We start from the raw sequence: 10,825 nt of genomic DNA on the forward strand, positions 1-10,825 counted from the left end.
GCCCGCCGTGGCCCCGGCTGGCCGCGCCGGCGTGCCCCATCGTCGGTGCCCCGGCGGCCTCGTCCCACCCTGCGGGCGAGTGCCCGCTCGGGTGCGCTCGCGCCCAACGCCCGCGCCATTCGGGCGAGCGCCGCACCCATGCCCGCTAGCCCCTCTGGGCCACAGACACATGGGGCCCACGCCCCAGAACAAAAAAAAGAGGGATTAAAAAAAATAAAAAAATAATAAAAAAATAATTAAAATGAATTAAAAATAAAATTATTAAATAAAAATAAAAAATGATTAATAAAATTAATTATTAATTAATTAATTAATTAATGAATTAATTAAGTTAATTAATCCGGTTAATTAATTTAATTAACTAGTTAAGTTTAATTGAACTGTAATTAGATTAACCTAAACCCTAATTAACCTAATTAGAGGATGACAGGTGGGTCCCCCTGGACCCACATGTCAGGGTTGACTCAGTCAACCCCTGTTGACTGCTGACGTCAGCATGACATCATGCTGACGTCATAAATACATTTTTTCGAATTAATTAAATAACTAATTAAATTCCAAAATTGTTAAAATCTTTTAAAAAATCATATCTTTTAATCCGTAACTCGGATTAAAATATTTTCAACATGAAAGTTGCTCAGAACGACGAGACGAATCCGGATACGCAACCCGTTCGTCCGCCACACACCCCCTAACCTATCGAACTCGCAACTTTCCCCCTCCGGCTCCTCTGCCCAAAAACACGAAACACCGGGAATACTTTCCCGGATGTTTTCCCCCCTTCACCGGTATCACCTACTACCGCGTTAGGGCACACCGAACACCGCGTATTGCCTTGTTATATTTTGTGATGCTTTGTTTGCTCTGTATTCATTATTTCTTCCCCCTCTTCTCTCCGGTAGACTACGAGACCGACGCTGCGGCTGCCCAGTTCGACTACGGAGTTGACGACCCCTCTCTCTTGCCAGAGCAACCAGGCAAGCCCCCCCTTTGATCACCAGATATCGCCTACTCTTCTCTATACTGCTTGCATTAGAGTAGTGTAGCTTGTTACTGCTTTCCGTTAATCCTATTCTGATGCATAGCCTGTCATTGCTGCTACAGTCATTGATACCTTACCCGCAATCCTAAATGCCTAGTATAGGATGCTAGTGTTCCATCAGTGGCCCTACACTCTTGTCCGTCTGCCATGCTATACTACTGGGCTGTGATCACTTCGGGAGGTGATCACGGGCATATACTATATACTTTACACTGTTACATTACCTGTGATACTGTTCGGAGTTGGGGGCTGAAGGGGCAGGTGGCTTCATCCCGGTAGAGGTGGGCCTGGGTTCCCGACGGCCCCCGACTGTTACTTGGTGGCGGAGCGACAGGGCAGGTTGAGACCACCTAGGAGACAGGTGGGCCTGGCCCTGTTCGGCGTTCGCGGATACTTAACACGCTTAACGAGATCTTGGTATTTGATCTAAGTCGGCTACGAGCCTATACGCACTAACCATCTACGTGGGAGTAGTTATGGGTATCCCGACGTCGTGGTATCAGCCGAAGCACTTCAGACGTCAGCGACGGAGCGGCGCGCGCCGAATTGGACTGGAACGCCACTAGGCTAGGTCTGCTTTCGGCCGCGTACGCAACGTGCAGGTGTGCTATGGGCGATGGGCCCAGACCCCTGTGCGCTTAGGTTTAGACCGGCGTGCTGGCCTCTCTGTTGAGCCTAGGTGGGGCTGCGACGTGTTGATCTTCCGAGGCCGGGCATGACCCAGGAAAGTGTGTCCGGCCAAATGGGATCGAGCGTGTTGGGGAATGTGGTGCACCCCTGCAGGGAAGTTAATCTATTCGAATAGCCGTGATCTTCGGTAACAGGACGACTTGGAGTTGTACCTTGACCTTATGACAACTAGAACCGGATACTTAATAAAACACACCCTTCCAAGTTCCACAGACAACCCGGTGATCGCTTTTCCGCAGGGCGACGAGGAGAGGATTGCTGGGTAGGATTATGCTATGCGATGCTACTTGGAGATGCTGCTTGGAGATGCTACTTGAAGATGCTACATGGAGGACTTCAATCTACTCTCTCCTACTTGCTGCACGACGGAGGCTGCCAGAAGCGTAGTCTTCGACAGGATTAGCTATCCCCCTCTTATTCTGGCATTCTGCAGTTCAGTCCACTGATATGGCCTCCTTACACATATACCCATGCATATGTAGTGTAGTTCCTTGCTTGCGAGTACTTTGGATGAGTACTCACGGTTGCTTTCTCCCCCCTTTTTCCCCTTTTCCTTTCTTTCTGGTTGTCGCAACCAGATGCTGGAGTTCAGGAGCCAGACGCCACCGTCGACGACGACCCCTACTACACTGGAGGTGCCTACTACTACGTGCTGCCCGCTGATGGCGACCAAGAGTAGTTAGGAGGATCCCAGGCAGGAGGCCTACGCTTCTTTCGATCTGTATCCAGTTTGTGCTAGCCTTCTTAAGGCAAACTTGTTTAACTTATGTCTGTACTCAGATATTGTTGCTTCCGCTGACTCGTCTATGATCGAGCACTTGTATTCGAGCCCTCGAGGCCCCTGGCTTGTATTATGATGCTTGTATGACTTATTTTATTTGTAGAGTTGTGTTGTGATATCTTCCCGTGAGTCCCTGATCTTGATCGTACACATTTGCGTGCATGATTAGTGTACGATTGAATCAGGGGCGTCACACAAGGAGATTGCCTACTTCGTGAAGATCTACCGCTAGTGAGGCAAGTCCTTCGTGGGCAACGGCCATGGTGGGATAGACAAGGTTGCTTCTTCGTGGACCCTTCTTAGGTGGAGCCCTTCGTGGACTCGTGCAGCCGCTACCCTTTGTGGGTTGAAGTCTCCATCAACGTGGATGTACGGTAGCACCACCTATCGGAACCACAACAAAAACATCCATGTCTCCAGCTGCATTTAAATCCTCCAAACCCTTCCCCTTACTTTCTTGCAAGTTGAATGCTTTAATTTTCCCTGCTATATACTCTTTGCATGCTTGCTTGAATAGTGTGATGATTGCTTGACTTGTCCAAAGATTGCTAAAATCTGCCAAACTCTAAAATTGGGAAAAGGTTAAGTTTTTAATTGGTCAAGTAGTCTAATCACCCCCCTCTAGACATACTTCAAGGTCCTACACATGGCACATCATGCTAAATAAACCAACTGTTTTTTTGTGCAGTTCCACCAAAATCAACCAAATTCGTGTGTAGCTTGTATTATTTTGCCCTTATATGTTGCAATGCCTTAAACTTATCGGCACCTCCTTTCTTTTGGTGGAAATGAATGATTTGATGTATTCATAAACATTTTGTGCAGTTCCCATTGAAATCAAGCTGAGCACCCTTGTTTGCACAAATACAAAAAAGTGATTAGTATAAAGAAAACTATTCTATGAATTTCCAGTTTAAGCAGGCACCTACATGGTCCATGTAGAGCACACTTCTAAAAAAATGGAACTCACCTTAAAGAATCTGAGAACAACATTGTACTTGCGCATCATAGCAACAAAATGGACATCTGTCAGTCCTTCTGAGCTGAAGTTAGTTTGGTCTTGTGGGGAGTAATGCAACCATCCTTCAACTGCTCATTCTGATGAGAAGATAGACATGGCTTCTTCATCCTGGCATTATCGAAACTAGTCACTTCACGTACTCCATATTCTTCTTCAGAGGAGGATGATCCTGTTGTGCAAAGACAAGAGGACAACTAAATGCTAGCATCCCTATTTGCTCGAAAAAAGGAAAGGAAATATTTAAAACAACACAGATGAAGCACTTCTCAAGGACAATACCACTTTCGCATGACAATATCTAAACAGTAGCACAACACCAATAGAGATGACAAAGCTCAATCATATGGATGAAATCCGTGGGCGAGTACCAACCTTTGTCAGGAGGCTTATTGTGTAGAGCATACAGATGAAGCACTTCTTCGGAACCATCTGTTGCTATGTACTATGGTTGCCATGCTTACTATATACTCCTCGATTAGTTTAATGTTTTAAACATCTTCTTGTGCAGCTCCACTAAAATATATGGTATCTTCAAAGAAGATGCCTGTTTGCACAAGTAGAGATAATCACATACTACATTAATAGTGTGGCATCAAATCAGTGGCAAAACAATTGCTCGTTCCAGCCATAGCAATAAATTAAGATGCAAAACTATATCATTACTTGTGTCATCACAGTTCCAGTGCTTCATTACAGCACCAGGAGTTGATTTTTGCTTTTCTTCCGCTTGTTCTTCCCCTTCATCACTTGGTTCAATAACAGACAAGCTTCGCCTTCAATGTAAGATTTGGCATGTCAATTAGGGAGCACAATTATAGCACTAAATAATGACACTAATTTTCTGATGAAAGTGGCAAAATACGGGCCAACAATTGTGAAGTATCCTTATCTTACCTCAATGGGATATTACCGTGCACATACAGATTGAAAGTCTTGTCTCCATTTGTGTAGTTAACTAAAATCAAGCAACATTACCATACAAGCAGCACAACATATGAAAGCACACTGCACAATCATGTGAAAGAAGGCTAGTACTGACCTCTCATGATGCGGAATTCAAACAACTCACAAGAAGAAGAGCTGAACCAAATTTGCCAACACAGATAGGAAGTAAGATCTCCTCTTGTGCAGTTCCACTAAGATCAAGCAATCAAGCAACGTTGTCGGTGTGAAATTTTGGTTGAACTGCACAAAACACTCTTAAAACAAGTGTTTTGTGCAGTGCAACAAAAGGTCACAATAGCAACAAGGTGAAGTAGATAATCCTGTTTACACAGAGGTGCAAAGGAAACAACTAGTGGTCAATAATGGTGGACGACACAAAAGCCAAAAAAAGAAGCATCTAACTTATCTAAATGGGAAAGAAAGCAAGATAGTAGCATTTCTCAAATGATGGCATTGATTAATATTGACAAAGAGATTATATTAACTAAACATGTAATTTGCTTTTAACTATGGCATTGCATCAATTTTCCAGCGGCATTATTAGAGGGTGTTTGTTTACAAGGACATTTTGGTGTAGGGACTAAAAAACTCCGTGTCAGTCCCATCTAAACCAAACAGGAGGGACTTTTAGGGACTAAAAGTGGGCATTTGGGACTAAAGAAAGAAGACCCCAATGGAGAGTCTTTTTGGGACTTTTTCCAATAGTTGCCCCTGCCCCGCATCGCACCTTGTCTCTATTAGTTCATTACTAGGGGTAACATGGTCTTTTAGCATGTCATTTAGTAACCTCTAGTCCATGTTTAGTCCCTGGAACCAAGCAAGTAGGGACTAGGGAGTTTTTAACCAAACAGGGCCTTAGATTAACAACAGCTAAAGAGTTGCGCGTGACAGTGAACGCACCAGCACCATGTGCATCTACCAATGTATGAAGGGGTGATGCATAGTCTGTTGCAACAAAGAACAAACAACCAAGGAGCATATTTGTGTTGGTCCCGGTTTTGTTATCTTTAGACACCTTTCCCTATGTGAGCGCATCAAATCTAGTCCTGCTCAAACTCTACAGCTTTGTCCCCCAAAACAAAAGATATGTACTAGTACTTTACCCCTTCCTTTCCTCTTTGAACCACATCCTAGATTCATGCTATACAAGTTTCCCCACTACTTTCCCCCATTCCTTTCCTCTTTGAACCACGTCTTAGATTCATGCTATACAACTTTCCCCACTACTTTACCCCTTCCTTTCCTTTTTTAACCACGTCCTAGATTCATGCTATACAACTTTCCCCACTACATTCCCACATTCCTTTCCTCTTTGAACCACATCCTAGATTCATGCTATACAACTTTCCCCACTACTTTCCTGTTTGATCCAACACCTAGATTCGAGTGCAGAAGCAGAAAAAGCCCACATGCAGCTAGAGCAATGCATGTGGAATAAGTAAATTATACCTTAAGGTTCTTTGGGTGTGGTTCGATGCGCAACCGGAGGCCGTGCGGCCCACACTATGTACGGCGGCAAAGAAGAAGGGGTCGGAGGCCCTCCCACACCGCCGCTGGGTGAAAGAGAACAGCTGCGCCGGTAGTGGATTCCCTCCCTCATCGACGGCGACATCGTTACGCCTCCTTCCCTTCCCGGCGGATGGATCCTGCTGGCTCTTTGACCAGCAGTGAGGGGAGAGAGAGAGAGAGAGTCCAACAAAGTCTTGTTTAGATATGGAGAGGGTGAGAGAGTGTGAAGAGAGCAATTACAAGTGATGAGGCTCCAGCATATATATATATACTGGAGAGAGAGTGTGAAGAGTGCAAACCCTAGAAAACAAGTGCCGAGGATGCAGCGTATACATGATAAGGTGATTATACGGTCACTAAGAGATTGTATAACTCCGTATCCATCCATTTTTACCAGTCAAAGAATCCTCCTGGCACCGCCCCAGATCACTTTCCCTCTCTGTCATGCGGGGCCTACCAGTCATTGGGTGGAAGAAAGAAGTTGAACAAAAACAAAATTATGCTCAAGTTTAGTTATTGAATCCGAGACCTCAAGTTTGATGAGCGAATAGGCTAACCACCTACACCACCCTCCTGCTATGTTCAACGAGAGGAAAATAATCTTTTATACGTTCATGCATTCGTGTGACAAGCATGCCGTGTTTTTTTGCGTGGGAGTCATTGGGATTTAAATCATAATCATGTCATGTGGCTTTGGTGGTAGGACTATCCACAGTGGGAGTAACATAGGTGGTAACATCAAACATCTTTAGGCAAAATAGATGATGTGGCGAGTAATTAATGAGGAAAGAGAGGCATGTGGTAACATATCTAGTTATTGTAACATCACACCTACCAAGACAAAATGAGTCTACAATCTAATAAATGAAGTGTTGCATGATACCACACAATGTTACTCCCCACTATAGAGGTAGTAACATAGACTAGTAATATATGCATGTTACTAGTATAAGTTACTATCCATTGTGACTAGTCTAAGGTCTTTTGGCATTTAAAGCAGTGTTGGTAGTACAGAAATAATGCAGCCTTAGTCACCTTACCTCTCTCCACGTAGTACGTTGGGTCCCACCAGTCAGAGGGTGAAACAAACAAATTAATAAGAAAACATAAAAGCGCCAGCGGTGTATCTTTCCTCACACATCTCGCTACTGCTCGTGAACACTATCCAATTGATCACTCTATTCACTCACGTACTATTTTAAGTGAATCCTTATTATAACATGCACACAATTCCGGGCACTTGTATTCGACCTAAGTTAGTGTGCCATAGTATCTCATACTATTCCATCCGTCTAGGTGTAACAAGTCACGTTAGAAGATGCAACGGGACCAAGGTGCAAGCAGATTGGAGAAGGAGAAACTTGATCGGTCCTTCCTCCAATCAAAGCCCTGATTTCTGTCTCTAAACGCAACAATTAATCCCAACAACGAGAGATGTCGTTTTAGCTACCATGCAGGGCCACGTATTAACTCGCATGCAAGCCAACTTTGATTTCTTGACTGATCAACGCAGAGTTGCGCTCCATGCATTGGGTTTCCGAGGGATATAACAAGGCAGAGTAAGGAGCATTTGGTTACATTGCTTAGGCTGGTCATATTGGTGAGTAACTTGGACTAGTAACATGCATATGTTACTAGTCTATGTTACTACTATGCAAAGTTTGCCGTCGGAAGCGAGCCGATCTGGCTCTCCTGAGCTAGCAAGGTTTTTCTAGACCACCCAAGCTAGCTAGCCCACAAAAGCTAACATATTTTAACAGTTCCAAATGCCTAACCTTGCTCGGCTAGGCTATAAGCTGTTCTTGCTAAGGATCCAAATGCTCCCTAAGTAACAACACTCGCTAGCAATGAGGCCAGGAGGGGATTGAGATGCGAAGTTAATGGACGACGCCTAAACATTTTGGCAATATCTGATTTCCATAAGATGACTTAACACCTAGACGGAGGGAGTACTACTACTTAGTCCAGGTTTGATGGAATATTCGTCACCTCTTCTCTTCTTCTACATACTCCATTTGTATCTCAGTTCATGTGGCTTCACACTCGCACGATATTCCTATTCTATGAACCTGTGTCTGCGTGTGCATGTGTGTGTGTGTGTTAGAGAGAGCGACACATCAACCTACTCCTACAGAGAGATGGTGTGTAGTGTACGACTTAGCCACGAGAGTCGGTGCATCCTCTCGTTTCCGGGCGACGGTCGGGACAAGCGGACAGCTGCCACACCCGCTCCTGACCAGTCTGGCCCACCCAAAGCCCCTCCATCGCCCGCACGCGCTTCCCGCCTAAAACGGTCAGCAATGCTCCAAAGAATCGGTCCCGCATTCATGCTCGGACAGAGCGGACACGACCTCTCACTGGTGCCTGCGTTGAAGGTGGAAGAAGATTCAAGAGTGATGGTTGCTTTGTCCGTCCAACTTACTACTGGGTCTATGTGATTTGATGGCTCATTGGTCATTATTACTGAGGTGGTAGGACTGCTGGATATCCCACGCTTTCAGTGAAAGGAGGAACTACTTGATTACAATTTTCTCCATTCTTAGAGCGGAGCAGTGAAAACACGCAGGCTCAGTGATTACATGGCCCACCTCACGCTATCACCATATTTTCTGGACACCGTGTGACACCTAACTCTTTACATAGTACTAGTATAGTGGCGTACTATAATTTACCAGCGAGATAAATTTGTACAATGCTATGAAGCTTCCAGCTTATGCTTCATGTATCTTGCGTCCAAGGTTGCCCGTTGCAACATTTCATCAAATACAAAGGAGAATAACATGCATGCTATTGCATCTTAACGATTGACAGATCACAGCCAATATGTATTCCCTCCATTCCAAAATAAGTGTCTCAACTTTATGCAAACTTTAGTACAAAGTTGTACTACTACTAAAGTTGACACTTATTTTGGAATAGAGACAGCTAAAAAAAAGATCCATGTAGTCCCTAGCCCTTGAACCATAAACCCTAACTAGGCTTTAATTTGTTAGCAATGTTGGAGCTTCCCAAGAAATGAAGTTTGCTACCCTTTGACCATCGGATCATTTTGTGCAGTTTCACCAAAATCGAGATGAGCATCCCTGTGGCAAAGAAATTGAAGAAGTGTGATTAGAATAAGATTACTGGGACTAGTTAATGAGAAATAAACTCATCAGAAATACAGTATGTAGAAGCCAGTAGAGGTATGTGTGGGGCAAAGAAGTAGAGAAATATCCACATGGAGTGATGTGGGCAGCTGGAGCAGTGGTGCAAGCCAGCTGTAAAGGGAGTTATACCTGAGGGATGTAGGGACGTAGCTCAACCTAGAGGAGGGTGGCGGGAGGCGGCAACTACCCACGTCGCGGCAGTGAGCAAGGGACGAAGGCAACCTCACCGGCTTTATGAGAGAGAATGGCGGGGACCCCTGATCAGGACGTGCCGACACTGGGTTTTTGCCATTGGTGATGGCGACCGCATCTACACTAAGCATCCATCCCACGTCTGCCGGGATGTTAGAGATGTGGCCACAGTCGTTTTGTGTGAGAGAGTGTGAAGAGAGCAACCCCAGCAAGCAACCGTGTAGGCTCGTCCTACCTATCTATATAGTGGAGTGGTTTCCTTTTATCTCCATATGAACCTATTTATATTGCGTACATGCCACTGAAGAAAAAATACTTTATTTGTGAATGACGCGGCACCTACTACTCGTTCTTCTATAAATCTTGCGCTTGGCATCTCCAAAATATTATCCTTGCGATTGGCTCTTCGCCTCTTCGGGAAGTCAAGCAATAATGGTACTGCAGTATATATCGTTCTGGCTATATGAGACCGAATGAATTGCTGCACGTCTACCACGTGGGCGAGGGTCGAGGGGCGAGGGAGAGTGTGTACTATTATGTCCGTTTCAATATGAACTACATACGAAGCAAAATTAGTGAGTCTACACTCTAAAATACGTCAATATATGTCTATATGCAAAATGTATTGTTTTATAGTGGCATTGTATAAGTAAATGGAGGGAGTACTAAAGGACATATATTCCAAACAATATGATAATTTCTCTAACCATGGTAGGGACGAGGAGTAAACGGAGGGAGTAGTAAATTTTTCTCCTCGTCCTGCAAGCCACCGCGCGCGTGGGCGAGGAGCGGGTGTAAGGCGTACTAGTAAGCAAGCTTCACCTCATCCTATGAGCCACCGCACCCATGGGCGGGGGAGATGGCGTACTAAGCAAGCTTCTCCTTGTTCTGCAAGTTGACGGGACACATCAAAAGTACTCCAGTGTATAGAGCCTTGCCCCTAAGGTAGGCCCCACATGGTTTGCCTCTTTTTTAACATAACGCGTCAAGTCGCAATTTGTTTGTTCACACGTGGTAGACGATCCTCCCTCCATCAAGTGGACAACCAGTACACATGTCAAATTACCACGTGGGCTGCCTTTTCGTACAGAAAAGAGCTCCACCGTGTACCCACGCGGGTGTGGTTGGGAAAGAGATGGGAGTACGTGCGGCGTGCGTGCACCGCTTCTCTTCGTGCACGTCCCCCACCTATGTGGGTGTGTGAGAGAGAGATACAAACCTAGACAGATGGCGTGTGCATTCATGAGTGTTTTTTGTTTGGGGGGGTGTGATTTTGTGAATGTATTTGTGGGAATATGTGTCAACGACATCTCAAACAAAATTTTGCATGCAATGTGTGTGAAATAGAGGCCTATCCATATCATATATAGAGGGGCAGGGGCGGCGTTAGGGGTATTCTTGGGTCAATGGGTCTTCATGTGAATACCCATGATTTTTACAAAACAATGTTGATTTTAGAAAAAGAGTGACAATTTTCGAAAAACAAAAATGATTTT

The sequence above is a fragment of the Triticum dicoccoides genome, chromosome 6B (assembly GCF_002162155.2).
Source record: "Triticum dicoccoides isolate Atlit2015 ecotype Zavitan chromosome 6B, WEW_v2.0, whole genome shotgun sequence".
Taxonomy (NCBI): domain Eukaryota; kingdom Viridiplantae; phylum Streptophyta; class Magnoliopsida; order Poales; family Poaceae; genus Triticum; species Triticum dicoccoides.